The sequence below is a fragment of the Indicator indicator genome, chromosome 14 (assembly GCF_027791375.1).
Source record: "Indicator indicator isolate 239-I01 chromosome 14, UM_Iind_1.1, whole genome shotgun sequence".
Taxonomy (NCBI): Eukaryota; Metazoa; Chordata; class Aves; order Piciformes; family Indicatoridae; genus Indicator; species Indicator indicator.
In genome coordinates this window covers 13,604,465-13,623,303 of record NC_072023.1, presented here as the reverse complement: position 1 = coordinate 13,623,303, position 18,839 = coordinate 13,604,465, and the positions used below count along the sequence as shown (strand labels likewise).

At 39.2% G+C, this 18,839-nt stretch overlaps 1 protein-coding gene across 1 annotated transcript in view; it reads left to right on the top strand.

Moving 5' to 3' along the window:
* The window catches only part of TBXAS1 (thromboxane A synthase 1), a 222,765-nt gene that overhangs the window by 108,328 nt on the left and 95,598 nt on the right, over window positions 1–18,839 (top strand). The window lies entirely within an intron of this gene.

Here is an 18,839-nt window from a genome sequence, read left to right as displayed (position 1 = left end):
TTCTTGGCCTTCTGCAAGTAAAGGGTCACTTGGGTGTCTTGTGCAAGGTCTTACTTGATGCATCTTGCCTTGGTTTTTAGAGTACAGGCCTAGCCTGTGTGCAGCAGCCCCCCTGACATGCTGTCATTCAGTAAACAGTGGTAACTCAGTTGTGTATCCAAATACAGACTGTTCTAGTTTATGGACTGGGCTGCTTCTTTAGTCCCTCTCTCACAAATATGCATTTTGTTTTGAAAAATCCACTCTCAAACACTCATTTGGAGACATCATATGAAAATAGGGAATGAAGAGTTGTGTACAGTTGTGAAAAGATGCATCTATGTGCTGTCCTGAGCCTGTACCCTTTGTTGTTTGGTTTAGAAATGTTGGTTTGTTTTTTTTTTTTTTTCCTTCAAATTAAATGTCCTAGAAGTATTTCCAGTTGTGTCAATGCCATCAGCAGCAGCCTTCCATGTGAATTTCTTAGTTTCTTTCCAAAACGTTGTTGCAATGTGTGGTGAACTCATTTTGTAAACAGATGACGAATGTGCTGCTTTGGAGGCTCACCTTTGCATTAGCACATGGTTTGGACCACTAGTGACACAGACTATGACAGTGAGTGAGTCAATATTTGGAAAATGATTCAAACAAATGAGAAAAAAAATCATAAAATATATATTAAGAGGTCTTTGTTTTCCCACCCTTTAAAATGACTGTTCAGAGGGATGGGTTTGTGCAGTTGTGGTGTTCCAGTGTGTGCTACTAATCTGATTGTGATATTTAGCTTTAACAGCAAACTGGGGTTTGTGGAGGCAGAGGGAAGGAACGTGCTTTAAATGTGTTCACTGACTCAGTCTTTTTAGATACCTGTTTTCATTATCCTATCCCTTCCTCTTGTTTCATCTTAGGTTTTGTGGTGCTTGCATAGGGCATGGAAGATGACCAGCACAACGCTTCCACATCAAACATGTCACAGGATTAGTTACACTTGCATGTGTGGGTATTTGCCTATATTTATGGATGCAGACAGATGCACACATATTGATTTGGTGTCTTTCTGTGATCTGGGGAGATGATGAATCTCTAGTCCTCACTAGAGCTTTGTGGATATCAATAGTGCCATACCTTATTATGGGAGCTTCACAAAACCTGTCTTTCTGTACATACCATGGTGACATTTCAGTTCCTAATGCAGCCAAGCCAGCACACCTGACAGCAGGCCATGCCTGGTAACATCCAGGTCTTTGTGATGCATATCTGTGAAGTTGTTTCCTCCCTCCCTCCCTTCCTGACTTTGTAGAACAAATTCAAGCAAGCGCTAATTCTGCCACATGTACAACCAGGTTCAGTCTCACCGAGCTAAGAATATTTAGTTCTTCCAAAAATCACTCTGTGCTTCATGAGGGTAAGTGAAAAGGTGTCCAAGCAGTGAATTAAGATTCACTTTTTTGCCTAGCAGTTTTTTACAGCTGCTAGCTCATAGTTGTTCTAAAGTCTTGGCTGGTACAGTGTCATTATGGAAAGGGATTTACGCTAGCAGGGAATGTGTTTGGCTGTATAGCAGTTAACTGTTTAATATTAAATGTTTTTGACTGCATATTTGTGGGTGATGCTGCACAGCCATGTGAGCCCAGATGCCTAAGAGATTTTCCACTGCCAGTCTCTGCCAGGGAGCCAAGCAAGGGCTCTTATCCTTGTTTTGACCTCATGGTTCTCACTGGGCTCTGCTGGAGCACAGCCTAGGAGCTCCTAAGCTTAACAACCATGATGATGTATCTTCTTTCCTTCCCCAGTGTGCCTCCATGCCATCTGGACACACTAGGATACCTTTCTAGCTTGGTCAATGTGTATGTAACTACTTTTCCTTCTTCACCTGTTAAAATAGCTTTTAGTTCTGGATTTCTGTTTTCTTTTCTTTTTTTTAATTTCCCTTTCAAAGCTTGCTGGTTAATTTATTTCTGAACAATTAAATCCAGTTTTGTTTAAGTGTTTTAAAGTAGCAGTGCATATGCTTGCAACAGGCACTTTGAAATTAAAATAATAAATATTGAGAGGGTCATTTCTTTCAGACTGTGTATGTCTTTTTAAGCATCTACAGCAAATTTTCCCTTATTCCCCATATCCTGCAGCTAATAGCACAAACCTAATGTCAAATGATCACTGGTATTTACTGTAAAATTAATCAAACTTTGGCTTTGGTTAGCCTTAAAGAAAACTTGACATATTAGTGGATACTGTGAACCACATGGTCCTCTGGATCCCAGTGAGATGAAGTCTGTTTTTGCAGTTAGGGCTCTAGGTTGGGATTTAGGAGCTCTGAGCTCCAGGTTTGGCTTTGCTACAGAATTCCTGTGTTCACAAGGGCAAATCATTTAGGAAGTGCTTTGTCACCTTAACGAACGTAAAGGAGTATGTTGGGAATTTCCAGATGAACATTATCATTAGTGAATGATAGTGCTTCAGAATTGATGGCAAAGTCTGGGATTTGGTTTATCTGTTAGTTCAAATAGTTGTGGTGGGAGCATTTGTTTGTTTGTTCTTAAAAGAAGCTTTAGAAATGTAGAGGGAAAAAGGTTTATTGAAAAGTTCTTCCCCCACCTCAGTTCAAGGAATTTTCTATTTTTAAAAAGTAAGTATTATAAAGTATTTAAAAAGAACCCTGGAGAAGTAAAGTTATTATCAGCAGATTTAATTGAATGTGTTTTGAAGATTATTTTCTCTTGTTTGTAATTTTTGTTTGTAATTCCAATTCAAAACAGGAAACAGTGAAATCTCTCTCCTGCAAGATAAGAAAGGTCATTTGTACCTACTTTGAACACCTGTCATGTGCCTCTAATGACTGTTGCTGCTAAAAAGATGTTAGCATTTACCTACTTCTATGCACATTCTTCTGTCTCATTTATTTCAGTGGGCTGTGAGCATGTATTTACCTAAGTATTTTAATTAATGTTCCGTTCACATTGGGAATATTCCCTTAAATAGGAACCTTTACTTTTCTGTACCTCACATGGTCTCTTCTCACACTTTGAAGTATTTGATAAAGATGAATATCTGAAGGTTTAGGAAGGTACCAAGAACAACAGTTTGGAGTGACACGGTACAGCTTACAAGCAAGCAATCTAAAAACACTGACTATAATTAAGTCCAATTAGCTTAAGGGTAATCTTTTTGGCTGACTTGGAAAGAGCCTCTGTTAAAGAGGTGAACCTCAACACTCATTTTATTGTCTTTGAGCAGTTGCTGAGATGGTTTGTTGTTTGAAGAAGGTTTGCTGTGTTGTGGTTGGAGGAGGGTCTCCTCCAAGAGGTCAGCATATTCCCAGTAATGGTGGTCAGACCTACTTGGACTTGGAGAAAGCCACACTTCTTGTGAGGCTGCTATTTCAACTGGCTAACATGTTGTTGTCCAGGTAGGTCATGTGAATTTGTTTGCTTAAGATTGATGAATCTCTAATTGAGTAAGCAAACACTAATATTTGTAACATATCCAGGTAAGATAACAAATAAAACAGTCTGATCCCTCCTGTAGGAAGGGCTAGCAGTGATGGTGGACAACAGATGGGTTGCACACAGATGGGATACAAGAATAAAAACTTTCCATTTTCTCTTTTCCAGACATGGGTTGCCTCTTTTCAGATGCTACAGGCCATTAACCTTGACAGTGCAAAAGCCATTCAATTGATCATAAGGAGGCTTAAAAACAAGTTTCCTCTTCTTTCGTCCCCTGTCAAGACGTGGTATAATGGAATCACTAGGTTGAGACCACAGCTGATACTGAGTTGCACAGTCGTCTTATCTTTTACTGGATTTATTATGAAGTGAACTATTTTACAGCATGGATCTGAGTGTTTGAATCTCTCCCCGAGTCTTTCTCTGGTTTATTAATGGGCTGCAGTGCTGCAATCACCATGGTATCCTGTTACCTGTTTCCCTGTGAAGACTGCAAAACTGCACGTTGATGAAATTTACATTTTTAATTCTCCACTCTCCATGCCTTTAGGTTTACAAAACCACGAGGAAACACAAACAAAAAGACGATCTGGTATCAAGGAACTACTAAGGTTGCTGCATTTTTTTTGTTCATTTTTATTGCTCTTTCTTTATGCTATTATACTGCAGCCATAATAGGTTCAATACCTGCTCCTAGGTAGACACCAGAACACCAGATGGATTAGGTACTTTGCAGCACTAATGATAGTGGCTGATAATGTGTGCAACTCTGATTGTTCAAGGCAGTGAAAAAGTACTGAATACAGCTGTACATGATTATACTGCTTTTGAAACTAAACCAGCCTGTGAAATTTCTGTTCCTGGAAAATGGTCAAAATTAGTCAATAACAAAACCCAAAAAAACATACAATAAAACCCTAAACCTTTGCATGTACTTAGTTAATGGTATATTGTGACATTGTGTTTCTTACGTGCAAGACTTTCCTGTCAAGTCTATTGAGACTTCAAGGGGGGAAAAATGCTGCATAATGAGACTACAAAAAGGTGGTTTTGCTGCAGGTGTAGGAAGATGCTGATTTGACAATACTCTATGTGTATGTACTTGTTTATGTCAGAAGGAGTTTGTGTAGCACTAAGTCTTAGTGTGTTGCAGGTATGCAAAAGGGCATTCACTCTTTCTTCCCACTCCCTGTTTCCTTACGTGTTTCTTTGAGTTACTGTAAGATCAGCTATGGAGGTTGTCTTTTTTGGCTTGTTTTACCCTCACTTTTTTTTTTTTGCCTTTCTTCTATAATTCTGCAAAATTTCCCTTGTTTAGGAAGGGAAGAAAACAAGATCAGAAGTTTACTACATTTTGCCTTCCCTTCTCCTGTTTTTATCCGGTTGAAACTTGCCAGTCACTTTTAAAGCCTACATTGGACTTTTCTGCAGCACAGGAGATATCATTAAGGCTTTAAACACACTAATGAGGGAAATGTACGCTGCTTGAAGGCTCCTGCAATATTAACTACATTCAATTATGCTAGGTAAATGTATAAGTATAGTCAAAACAGGATGAAAGCATATATTTCTATTCAGGCCAAAAGCAGTCTTCTGAGTCAATCTTTCATCAGACTTAACACTGGCTATTTATTTACTGGTTTTGCAGCACTTTTTTTTTTCTTTTGTTATTTTTGTACTTCAATGCTGAAGACAAACACCACTTATAGACAGGAAGAGACTGTCTATTCCCAGGGCTCTGTTCCTTATTTAAAGAACGGGTTTTATTGCTGGGTAAAATATGTGAAATCTTAAAGGTGATAAATATTTTTTTCCTGTTAAAATAAAGTATTTCTTCCTTATCTAGTCCTGTCCTTGCCTGACTGTGTTAGGAGTAGGTATGATAGTTGTGGAGCGTAGAGATTCATGCTGGTCTTTGCAGGTTGTGGCCTTTGATTTATGTTGATTTTGGTTTGGATTTTCATAGGGGAGTTCAGCTTATCCTATGTCTTTTGGTATATGCTTAAGGGATAATTTTTCTGAAGGTTACTCTGTCTAATAGCATGGGTTTTAAACAGTCTCTCATTTGAGACTTCTGAAACTGTTGTCAGTAGCAGATTGGTTATTTTGTTTACAGTTATCTCCCTTTTCTTCCTTGATGTATAGTAGAATGTCATGTCCTTAGATTCCTGCCATTCTTAGTCTGCTTTTGTAGGAGATGAGTAATTAGTTTGTCACTTGTCCAGAATTGATACAGGCTCAGATCACAACACTCAGGTTGGCCTCTTTGTATATACTTGAGTAATCAGAGTTCAGACTCGGTACTTTCCTTTGTTTTCAAGTTTACATCCACATTTGGAGATAGCTGACCTGCTCATGAACAAAAAGTCCTTTTAAAGCATCTGATGACAGAGGAACCCATTCAGGTCTATGCAAGTAATGTTTCACAGCACAGAGAAGTGATTTATGTGTACCTGTTGAACACTGAGCATTGGAGAAGATGTGACATGGCAATATGTGATGGTTTGTCTAACCTAGCTGTGTCCTTTTTAAAAAGTGGCCAGCAGCAGAAGTAAAAAAAAAAAGTAGCGTAATAGCAAGATGGACAGTGAAGTAATCTTCCTTCTGGCATATCTGCAGCAACCAGTGTTGTGGTAAATTCCAGTGCCAGAGGTTTTTTTTCCTTAGCCTTTTTTTTTTTTTTTTTTAATATATGGTAATATTCTTACCTAGAACAATGTTTACAACCCTTTGTCTTAGCTGGAATTACCATTCCCACAGCAAAGGCCTACAAAAAGGATCATGTGAGCATTCCTCATCTGGTTCAGCTCAGAAGCTAATCCATCTTAGTTTATGTATCATTGTGGACCTTTTAAAAACTGTACAGGCTGACTTGGCACTGAGGCAGATGATGAGTACTGACAAGGTCTCTCTGCCAGCTCATTTTAAGGGTGGTAATCTCCAAAAGACAGGGGGTGACAAAGCTGATGGGGTAGTAGCATCTTAAATTGATGCAGATGCTTTAGTAGTGGTTCTCTGCCCAAAGTCGGGAAAGTTCTCTTCTGATATTTCCAAAATGACCTAGCGATTAACTCCAGTAGATTTCTTTAAACAACAAAAACCATTGCCATCCTATTTTTTTGTTTGTGGTTTTGCACTATGTGATCTTCACTCTGCAAAGGTAAAACCTCCATGGGAAAGAATGTTTAAAGACAGAGTGCTCCTTGCCACTGGCAGTGTGTTATAGCTATAAATCTTACGGATCATAAGTGAAAAATGAGTCAACGGGTCTTATTTTAGTCTCTAGTGAGAATTCTTCTTTGTTTATATAGCAACCACATATCTTGGCACCATTTCTAGTAAATAGTTGATAGCAAATAGTTGGCTAGTCAGAGCCTTAGGAAGGGAACACACTGCAGTGTCTTGCAGGTGCTGGGAAAGCACTGTGCCATACACACTGTGCTCCTGACCATGACCAGCAAGGCTTTTCATCAGTGTTAGATTCACCACACTCAAAAGAAAAAGGAAAGAGGAAAAGGGAATTACAGTGCAAGTCTTCACACTGCACAGCTTGCTGCCACCTCTCCAGTATAACACTGCTCACTGCTTTGAGCACACCTGGCTGCTGCTCATTTTCGTGTTGACTTACCTGTTTCTAAAGTCTCAGTGATGGCTGGAGGAGGCTCCATTTAGCCCCACAGACACGCATGCAGGAACAAGTAAATACAGGGATCAGGAAACAGTTATCCTGCAGCAAAAGAAAAGGTTTGTTGGTCTTTGTTAATTATTTACTCATCAGCCAGTCTCCTCTTGCTGATTTTAAGCAATAGAAACCAAAAGAACTGCATTCTTTCCCAAAATAATGTCCCTTTCTTTGTCTTTTTCTTTCACACTGACTCTTGCAGAAAAGGGTTTGGGGAAACAAGTAGTGAAAACACGAACTATCTTGCACTGTTCTCTTGCCGGATTAATTGTGGGTTGGAGATTCACAAGATATTATTTTTTCCCTTTGCAAGGCAATTGCAAAGGACAGTTTCCCCATTTCCTTTTCCATTTTCAGTATGCGCATTTAGATGAAGCTAAAACTGCACTCTTGCACTTTTTATGCAGCTTTCCTAAAATAATTCTGAATAATTTAACAATAGCTTAGAAACATTCCAGTTTAACCAGTCATTGACCTTCAGTCACATTTTAATGTAGTCAGAACTGTACTGGTATTTCAGCAGTTCCAAAGAAGCTCCATTGTAGCAGAGGCAATGGTGATATCTATAATTAAAGTTGCCCAATGTCTTCCATTACAATGTTTGCCTTTCAGTGGATTATCAAAATTTAACTGCTTCACTCAGTATTTTCCACTTAGAATTTTTCAGTGAAAGTGGTCTCACTATTTCAGAGCAGTAGCCTAGGGAAGAATTAGGATTATTTATCCATTACAGAGTAAAATAAGCCCAGAGGCTTTTTCTTTGGCTTTGTTCCCTCTAGTGTAAGGGCTGAATGTAAAAACTGCTTTGAAAATCTGACCAAACTGCTTAAGTTTATAAGACCCTGAAGAATCTCAGCAAACACAGACTCAACAGAAATTATTAAAGAACAAGGAAACTTACTTGCTAGTATTGCTCTCTGTTGACAGGGCTCTATAAACCACTAACTTTTTCTCCGAGTTGTCATGTGAGCTGTCTGTCTAAAGACTGAGAATCCTGAATTTGTAACTGATTCATTTCAAATGAAAGATTCTTTCATGTGTAATTCTGAAAACTTTGGGGACATTCTCTTCTTTATAAATGTTACATCTGCAAAATCAAATAGACATCCAATGGGAAAAATGGTATATGGCCCCATTTTTAGCTTATGCTTTAGGATATAAAGACTATGATTTTCTCAGTCTAAGATTTTCAAACCTTTTAATACTTTATTTTGTTCTCAATGTCCTTCTAATATAATCATAATAGTCTGCAGTAGGAATAGATGTCATGCTGCATCACCAGCATCAAGAATTAAAGAGTATGTACCTTACATGACCCTTCTTGTATTCTGAGATTCCATTAGGAAATACGTGGAAGATAGAAGTTTCATGTTGTGGCTGATTTTGAGGAGTTAAAAGCCAAAATTAAAAAAAAAAAAAAAAGTAGATTACAATATTTTGATTTAGTTGCAGTTTCTAATGTAAAGTCAAAGCTGTTGCAATTTGCAAAGTAAAGTTATTTCGTTCCAAAACCACAAAGTAAAGTTATTTCGTTCCAAAACCATATATAATGAATTCTTTTTCCCTCTGCCCCCCCCCCCCCTCCCCCCCACTTTCTCTGTATTTTCTTTCAGAAAGCCTGGAAAACCAAATTGGTTTTGCAGTATTTCCAGTTTCTCTCCACCATGCAGCTTTTTTATATAAGTTTCTGTAACCAGCTGTGGTTTTATTTTGTTTAATGTTTGATTTGGGGTTTTAGAGGGGACACCCTCTTCCTAATTGGTGTTTCACGATGTCAGATCAGATATTCTCTGGATGCCCTTGCTGCTGGGTGGTGCAGCCCTAGATTTTCCTTACTCAGTGGTCAAGTGGAACAGTACTCATTTCCTCACTTTTGTTCTTGGTAGCTTTCATGTTATAATGGTAGTACACAGTCAGTTTTAGTTGTGAGAACTTAAGCTGCTCCCAGGGTTAAGATGTATTCTAAGTAAAAATTTCAGCAGGATTTTAAACATGTTGCAAAGGGTAATTTGTTTCAATTTCAAGATCCCTTTCATTTTTCAGCACGGACCTTAGATGTGGGAGAAGCAGTTGTGCAGATATAAAATGAGTTCTTGTGATGTGGGAGTGTGTGCTTCACTGGCCAGCACTGATGGCTGAAAACTACAATCCCTTCTTTTCCCCTCTCCCACTTGCCAGTAAAGCTGAGCTTGAGGCTGTGGATACTGGTAACTTGCAAAAATGTTAGGTGCATGCAGTGATGTCTGATGTGCATGCTGAGGATGGGTGGAGCCTGGCAACTTCATTGATGCATTCTTCTAGAGGGTGAAGCCTCTTCTCCATCAAGTGAGATGTCCCAGCAGGCAGCGCTGTGGCAACCTCCACTTGAGTTCCTCGTTGCTTTTCTGTGTGTGCCTGGCTGTTGTGGGGTAAATAATCACTGAAAGGCGGCATGTATTTCAGTCTCAAAGGTGGCACATGCACCTTCCTGGGGCACTCCATAAAAGAGAATCCAAACCCCCAATACTACTCCATCCTAGCGTGCAGTTGCTGATCTACCAGCTTGTCTACTTCTGGAATGCTAGCACTGGCCTCCTGGCAACACAACTGGGGAGATGCAGTGTCTGACCCATCCACACAACTACAGCACAATAATACTGAAGCAATGGGGTGGTGAAACAGGCCCTGTTTTGCAAGAAAGGGATCACTGAGCTCTGGAGCATGGGCTCCAGTCAGTGGGGTTTGGGGTTATTTTAGAATGTTATCTTATTCTAGAACTCTTAAGATGACAAGATACGGTGATACGCATTATGCTTCATAATCTGCACTGCTTGCTATTACAAGCCTAATATGTCTGAGAATGCAAAAGTAGCTGATACTGTTAATTTGTTCTGAATGAGGTACTTGTTGATACCCAGAGGAGCATTTTAGCTGCTCTCTTTGAAGAAATCAAGTAAGAGCGATGTGAGGAACAGTCTGGTTACAGGTTGTTTGAGAAGTGAGGCTGTTTTACTGAAATTGCAAGCTCTAGGGAACTCATGCTAAGTCCTTTAGTATCATCTGTATGCAATAAGGCTTTATTATTGTTGAAATTTTCTTATGACAAACACTTAATTCTCGATATGCTCAAATTAATTTGTGAAAGTCAAGTGAACAAATGCTATTTCATATAAGCATGTTTTGACATGCTTTAATAAATTAGGATTATAGTTTTTACTTGATTGAAGCCAGAGAAATAACCTAAATATGAAATCTTGGAAGATAAAATCTTGAAAGTGTGCTATGAAACTACTTACAAAGTTTTATAGCTTAGCTCTTCTTGAGGGACAAATAAACGAGGAATGAAACCAACTACTACTATCAGGAAAATGCATTCATGTTCTGACTGATAGATGCACAAAGTTTGGGTTCCTCCCCCCCCCTCCCCCCCACAACGTCTGAATATGCATTCAGTGTAATTAGAAACAATTATGAAGTAACAAGCAGGGAATTTGAATTCTTCAGTTAAGCAGCTATTGCAAGTATGATCTGTTGACAGTTGCCATTACAACTGACCTGGAGTTTTCTTTCAGAACAACTTTTCAAAGGAAAGCTAACACAAAAACAGGCATATTTGGCTAGGGACCTCTCTGACTAACAGCAGATGGTTAGAGAAAGTGCAGAAGAACAGGGCAAGTGCAGCATAATATTTCCTATGGAATAACCCCCTAACAGCTGACTGTCTGTGGCTGACTTCTTGAGCTGGAGGTTGCATCCATGTTTTTAATTTTTAATAACCCTTTTCTTTCAGTAGTTTTCATTTAAACAGCATCTTGAACCCATTTGTGTTTTTGAAAACCATGAGGAGCCTTCACAAGCAAACTTCAAATTGCTTTGTTTGATGTTGTTTTCAAATTCTCATTTAGGCATTGGTGGGAAAAAGGTGAAATACTTTTTCCTTGGGATATTTTGCATGTATTGGAGATCATTGCACTGATGTATTGATTGCAAATCTTCTGTTTCAAATTAGATAAATTGCTCTTTGAGGTATACTTTGTATACCAGGTTGTTGTCATGCAGGAATAGGGTATTAGGCAACAACTTTACTCAAGGCATTTGGATCATGACAGGGGTCAGCAGCCTAGAGGACGCACAATGGAAAGCTGGGTAGTACTTCAAATCTATCTTGGTATTCTGCAAAATCTCCAAGGGTGCTGCAGAGATGTCTCCAAGTGAGCAGCTCATGGAATATGGCGTTCCTGTGTAACAAAGATCTAGTGCAAGTTCTTACAGCTGTTGCCCGTCATTCCGATGCGCACCAGTGATTGAAAGCATGGGAATGCATCTGTAGCAAAAGTTATGGGGGACTGCTTTTCTCCAAATTCTCTTTACAATCCATAAAAGGAACCTTCTGGTCCTCAGCCCTTCCTCTAGGAACAGTGTGCATAACCAGACAGACTTTTAATAGTCTTATAAGTTTATCCAACATTAAAACATCCAATTACGTCAGCTGGAAAGTAGATTTAAACATTGTGCTTAAAAACTGCTTCTCAGAACAGTAGAAACTGCATATAGAGCACAGGTTCTCCAGTACAACCTGAATTTGTTTAAAATACAAAAATGTCTAATTAATTAATTAACAGTAAATACATTTTTCCTTGATTTGATTGGTTTGACCCCAAATATACAAAATGATGAAGGCGTGGCCTTAGTCTTGACCTTTTGTACACCAACAAGTTGAGTGATGTGTGACTTGCATTGGTCTGGGTCAGACTGCAGGAGGCCATATGTGTTTATTTTAGCATTTATGAAAGGTTATATTTACCTCATTGCAATGACTCGCTTTGGTTTCTATTGACAAAACCATGACTTAAGAGAATGTTTGCAAAGGCAAGAACAGATGTTTCCAGGCTGCTTGCACCAGAACAGAAAAAAAGAAGTCCGTGTTTACTTGCAAGCTGGTGCTGGCTGTGCCATTTTCCAATGAGTGACAGTGAACAGTAGCCATTAGTCAGTTGCTGAAGATCCTGACTTGGCAACAAAAGAATGGACTTGGAAATGCCATTTTGTGTAGTCTGATCTATACAGTAGAGTGGAAGACAATTGCTATAATTACTGAAACCAGTTCTACCTTGTTACACTCTTCTGAAGTATCTTAATGACCAAGGGGAACCTAAAAGCTTAATGAAATACATAATTTAAGGATATTTTCTCCTCTTCCCCCCCCCACATGTTGGTTTCAAATTAAGCTAAAAACCTTTACTAGATACTTTTATGAAATTACAAAGCAATGTGAGCTTTTCAGAGTTAGTTTGGTGAATTTCTTTTTCCCTCTGCAGCCATCAGAAATGTTCCTAAATCATCAATATAAAATCAAACTTGTTTTAAATCAACTTTTATAGAAGGGGAAAACTGTAATAGACCATCAGCAGGATTAATGATGGTCTGGGAGGATTTGTGAATATCTCTGCACACAGTTTTAATGGACAAGGAAGGACTGACTTCAGTCACCTGGGAGCAGCAGTGTGGGCTGTGCAGCATCTGAAAATTTGGATATGGAGTTTTGGAAAAGCTAATGGAAACTGAGCCTACTTTGTGAGTGTCAACACTGATGTGTAGTGATCACCTCTGGTCTTACATGGGTAGGAGGCCCCTTGCAGGTAAAGCAGAGGGGTGGGAGGGACCCAGTGGTCTTCCACACTAGGGCTTGGCCCTCTGTAGGCAATGCCAAACTTTTGTCTTCCATGAGGGCTGTGATCTTTGGGTAAGGACTTGAGTCTCACTCCAGTACGATAATTTGTGAAGAGAAATATGATAGACGTTTCGAAGAGATGTGACTGTAGCATCTGCATAAGCAAGAACCTGCTCAAGGGGAATGACAGTGAGTGACAGGGTAAATGAATGAATATAAATTATCCCTGTTTTGTTTTTAAAAACACACCACACAGTTCTGTCGTGGTTCAACCAGAAGACACTACACAATGTGTCTTTGGATGTCATGAATGCAGAGAGAGCTGAGCATGACTTTTCCTCATACAAAACACCAAGGAAGCTTGGAGGAATACACTGTATCAGTTTACCAACAGGGAATTTTGAAAACTAATATTTGGAGGCATCGTCTGCCTTTCCACTTTCATGATCTGCTTACTTCAGGCTTTGTAAGATGTATTCCTAGAGATATCTCAGTTTTTTTTTTTTTTCCCAGTTACTTTTTTTAATAGGAAGTGCAATGTTGATCTGGAAGTGTCATGCCACTGGCTGGATGAAATACCATTATGAGCAGTTCGTGGGCTTACTGGTTCCACCTGCTGGTTGAACTGGTGGTGATGACCTGTCAGTCAAGTGGGGTTGAGAAAGTAATCTTATGGAAGGATGTTATGAATAATTCCTGTCTGAGGTATGTCTACGTCTTCATGCTGCAAACTTTCTCTCTGTTTTTTTTCATTAAATTTAATTTCATTACATTCAATTTAAAATGCAATTTCTTAATCACCAATACATTTTTAGCAAGAGATGGATAGCAACCCTCTTTAAAAATATGATGAACGAATTAACTCACTGATGAGCAAGCACAGCTGCCTGTTTATAAGTCAGAGAAAGCCTAGACCCATTCACCCTAGAGCTGTCACAGATGGTGCATGGAATGCATGAGAGCTGGACAACCCCTTGCATTGGGAACATGCACCAAAAATTTCCCCAAAGAGGGAACAGGGTGAAGAAAGGGGAAACCCAGAGCTAGACTTAAGCCTGGATACTGCAATGTCCAAGGATGCACAGGAAAGATGGAGATGAGAGGAACAAATGGCTCTCATTAGCATGGGTTGTAGGGTTGAGACTAGAGTCCAAGAGAGCATGGACATGGGATTCCTACAAAGCCTGCAGGGCTAGAAGAAAGCCAAAGACATATGTGATGGCAAGTGGTGTTTGCTAGGTATGACTAATGCTGGAATTAGTGTTGAAGTTACCGTTAGGATTTTGGGTGTTGTAAAGCTTAGTTCATTGTTGCAATCTCACCAGGCTTGCTGAGGGTTGGCTTCAACAGAAGTCTTTTTTGATTGGTTTTGTTAGCACTAGGCTATGATTAAGTCTAAGTCTAAGATAGCAAAGTTTCTGAGATCCTGTTGTAGACAGTTTCGTTTCTTGCTGTGTTGTCAAAGCATGTGGAGTAGATTAGCAGCTGGTTCTGTAGGAAATGAATGGTTTATATTGTAGGTTTCTGATCTAGTAGGTTTTTAAAGGTCTTTAGCCTTTCAGGTTCTTTGAAGATTCACCAATTCAGGATATTTTAAAAGTAAGTAGCTGCATAAACTTTCTTCTTCTGTTTGCAAACCTTCACCCTTCATTTTTTATTTTTTTTGTTTAGCAAAGGAAGAAGATAAGGTTTCTGAGGGACCATTGTAGTGCTGCTACCCTTCCTTCTGCTCCAGGCAGTCATTGCTGGCTGCCAGCAATTCAGTCTATCCTGCTAGTGACAAACTCAGAAAAAGAGCAAATGATTTACGAATCAGACAAGGCTATAGCTACATTCCAGAATAAAAGAGGGGCAGGATATTCGTGCATGAACAGGTCTTACAGATGTCCATATTGATATGCTTCTTTACATGGTTTTGTCCTGTATTGATTAGTTGTCCCCCAGGCATAGTCAGGGCACAGTTCAGGAGGTGAACATGCACCATGACCATAAGCAGTTTGGATGTGGCCATTCTCTTTGAGAAAGTGATTTAATGTCAGGGACAGGAGGTGTCCTTTACCACTTGGCCTCAGAGCCAGAGTAGAGTTGCTTGCCTGAATTATTTAGTAATACACAGCAAGCCAAATTAACTCAGGGACAAACAAGCCAATAATTGGGTCTTAAGGGTCAGCCTAAGGAACAGCTTAATGGGGAGGAAATTCTTGCATCAGCTGCAACGATAATACTCATCTGCAAAAATTATTTTGTTTTCTGTTTTAAAATTACTGGTGTTGTACAGGATTTGTTTGGAAGCAAATCCCTCCAATTTTCTTTATTGTTTCTGATGACATGTCTGTGATTGTGGGAACTCAGCAGCACTTGAAGGTATGCTGCAGCAGATTACCATGCTGCTAGTAGTTTTCATGTGGCATTACTGTACCACATTCAGAAATGGTTGATTACACAGGAGAAGGACACACAGAGCTATTGTTGAGTATTTGGATAAAGCTAGATGGAATATGTGTCTGATTGCATGTGACTTAAAAGCAACCTCCTTCTCCTCCTAAAAATAAAAATTCCACCTCTGAAAATATTACATCTGCCTCCCATGGTAATTTTTTTTAGTGATTTTTATAAGCTCAAGGATTCTCAGATGCAGCTAGTACTTTGTCCATTCAGAAGGAGATGACACTTCATCTTTCACTAAGCATACTTCAGGCTCATTCTCATACCAAATCCATTTTCATTCCTTCTATATGAACCTGTAGCATAGGTTATGCAATTAGGAGGGAAGTGTTTGCAGAAATGATAAAGGAAACCTGATAAATGAAATCTGCACTACACTGTCACTCAGACTGATGCTATTCCAGTAAACACAAACATGTTTTGTGTACCCAGTTTAAAGAGACAGAGTAAAATAATTTATGGTCAAAATTCTTTCATTATTTACAGCTTATATATGTGTATAATACTATACACACCAAAAATATGTTAAGGGAGCATTGCTGACATAGAGTGCTAAAAAGGCAATGCTATGGATAGTGTTGTAGTTAAAAGATTATAGTTAACAGGCTTTTTGTTCAGTGACTGAGCTACTCTCTGTGAACGTTCTGTATGCAGTCTTTACACAATTAGGAGCAATTTTTAGTGTGAAAGTTTGGTTTTAGGAAGGGGTTTTACTTACAAGGCAAATGCAGTCAGATTTATGTCACACCTCTTGTTATCTGAGTGGAGCCAAGTCTTCCAGACAAAATTTAGCTTACAGAGTCCACAGACTGGGCAACCTTCAGTGTAGAAGTGGATGCAAAATACTTTTCCAAGTGTTGTACTATAGTTTTTTTCCATTTTTTTCCCTTTTATTGTTTTGCCCTGTACATTATTGAAACCTCACTTGGAAGACAACATTGATAATTTCTTTGTGGGAATTGTTATCCTGCTCTTTCACTGTATATTCTGAGTGTGTCAGAAATATTAATGTATCATTAGCAGTTCTGAGGAGGTGATGTGATATCTCCACTTTATAAATCAGAAGTGAAGGCTGGTGGTTGAAGCACAGGTCTGACAGCTTTTGCTGATTTGGGAGCCCCATTCGATGACCTGATTTCATGGACTGATGCATTTTTTGTGTGATCAAGGCACGTTCCCTGATGTTGGTTTGAGGGGCATTAGTGAATGCTCAGGAGCTCTGCAGTCTGGGCCTCAAGGCTTGAAACTGAAGACCAAAGATATAAGGAGTACTTATTTGGTGGCCAGCTGAGTCAAGGTTTAGTTTGATGGGCTTCCCTAGCAGCACATAAGAACTGTGAAGCAGAGGCTAGCATCAACTACTTTCTCCAAAGATGGCTCTCATTTACAGTTATCTGAAGCCTCTTTCTTCTGATTCTACTATACCTTTGAATAGCTGTAACAAGGCAGTGGCACAGTGAGTGATTGTGTTTCTAGCTGTGCTTCTGATCCTCAGAACAGATACCTACTGACAAGTTAGAAAATAATGTATTACAAAGAAAATAGGATAGTCTGTGTATACATTAAAAATATGTTTGTATTTTATCCTACAATAGTCATCTGGTGAGACTACCTCAGTCAGTCTCTTCATTCTGCTTAATGTCCTGCTGCTTGCAGTTCTGCTTGAAAACAGCTTATCTTTGCTCAGACTGGCCTGTAGTGTCAACTTGGTGACATCAGTTTACTACACTGGATGGTGTTGCTAAGAATGTAAAACCATCCCATTAGCCTGTGTGCAGTATATAATAGTTCTGCATTTTACTTGCTTATACAGTGTAGCAAGATTCTGGCAAGTGTAAAGGAAAAAGGTGTTAAGGAGATCTGGCAGCTCCTTAAAGAGAAGGTATTAAGTGCAAACTCTTCCAATAAGGACGAAAGTTAAGGAAGTGCAGTAGAAGACCAGTGTAGCTAAACTGTCAGCTCTTTGTGGCCCCTAAAGATAAGTATATTTTTCTACAGTGGGAAGTAAGTCAGATTTTCAAGCACAAAGATAAAAAAAAAAATACATAGGGACAGTAAAATCGAAAGTTTTGAAAGACAAAATGAGATGAAAGTATCCCCATGTGTAACAGGTCACAAGAAATAATTTTTCATGTACATTAGTAATGAAAGAGACACTGAAAAAAAAAAACCTTAGGGGGTGAAAGGGATCAAGAGATGGCATTGGAAGCCTTTGGCTCATTTGGATCTTTCCGTAAAGTGGATACTGTTGCTACTGGGGGACTGTACTGCCACTGCTGCACTGGGCAGGTAGGCAGGGACCTAGGTGCCAGAAGATCTCACATGTGCAAATTAATGTTTCTGTTCAGCCTCATACCTATAGAAGTGTACATCTTCCATCCTCACCTAACAATTTTAGGATGGTTTGTCTGGAGGACATTTCTATAACTGAAATAGTGCTTGAAGATGACTTGGAAAGTGTTTGGCAACAGTCCACTGTCAGAAGGGAAGCATGAGCTAGGAGAATCCCAGAGGTGGCTTCTTTGCAAGTGCTGTTCTGTACTTTGTTAATGGGTTAGACAATGGCACTGAGTGTGATGATAATTTATACAGAAGGTGTTAAGCTGCAAGAAAGGGCTACAGTTCAAAGTAGTCTTGATCAGTTGGAGAAGTAGTCACAAAAAAGGAATGGTCACAGTCCAACAAGGACATGTTCTATATATGACTCTTAGGAGTAACCAACTTAAATGATAAAGGCTGAGGAATAACTTCTTAGGGAGTAATTATCCAGAAAAAAGTCTAAGAGTTATAGGGATCTGCAAGGCCATACATGAGTCGACATTGTCATGCTGTGGTATGTAGTATTCCAAGGTGAATAGAAAGGAATATAGCCTGCAGAATGTGTGGAAGAAAGTTCTTCCTTGTCTGGAGTATCATGCCAAGTCACAGGGACTATACCTTGAAAAAGATGTAAATCAATATACTCTACAGAAAGCACATCCAGACTGAACAAACAGTCGCAATAACATGACTGATAGGTATGCATTGAAAAAATTGGTGAGTTGCAGTGTGGCAGCACTATGATTAGTGGTTATTAATGCCTTCCGTATGTATGGGCTGCTGAAAAGAGGGACAGAATAACCTGTTTTCTATGTCTGTGATAGCACAAAGGCTGAAGACCTTGGGCCTACCATGGTAAGGATAGTAGGGAACTGGTTGTTCCCTAAATGTTCTTGAAGGCCTACATGCTCTGGCAATAATGTAATTTATAGAGGATTTCACTATGGGGCCCCACATCTCCTGATACCTCTTTCAGGTGTAATTATGTTGTTTTCTTAAACACTTCCTCTTTCATCTTTTTTATTACCCTGTTACTTTTTGGTAAATATTACTATTCCCTGGATATGGATTTCATCGTTGGTGAGGGGAATTAAAATGTAGCAAATCCCTAGCTTTCTACTTGGTACAGAACTTCATGGGGTAGTGCTTTAAGCTGCTATGTTTGACCAACTCCTGAAACTGTAAGAGTCCCATTCTAAGTCAGACAGAGCTCCTTATAGACAGGACAAGGACTGGGACTTGCTTTCTAATCAACATATTTTCTGAATACTTTTAAAATGCATGTAACAGTTTAACATACCAGCTGTCACCGTAA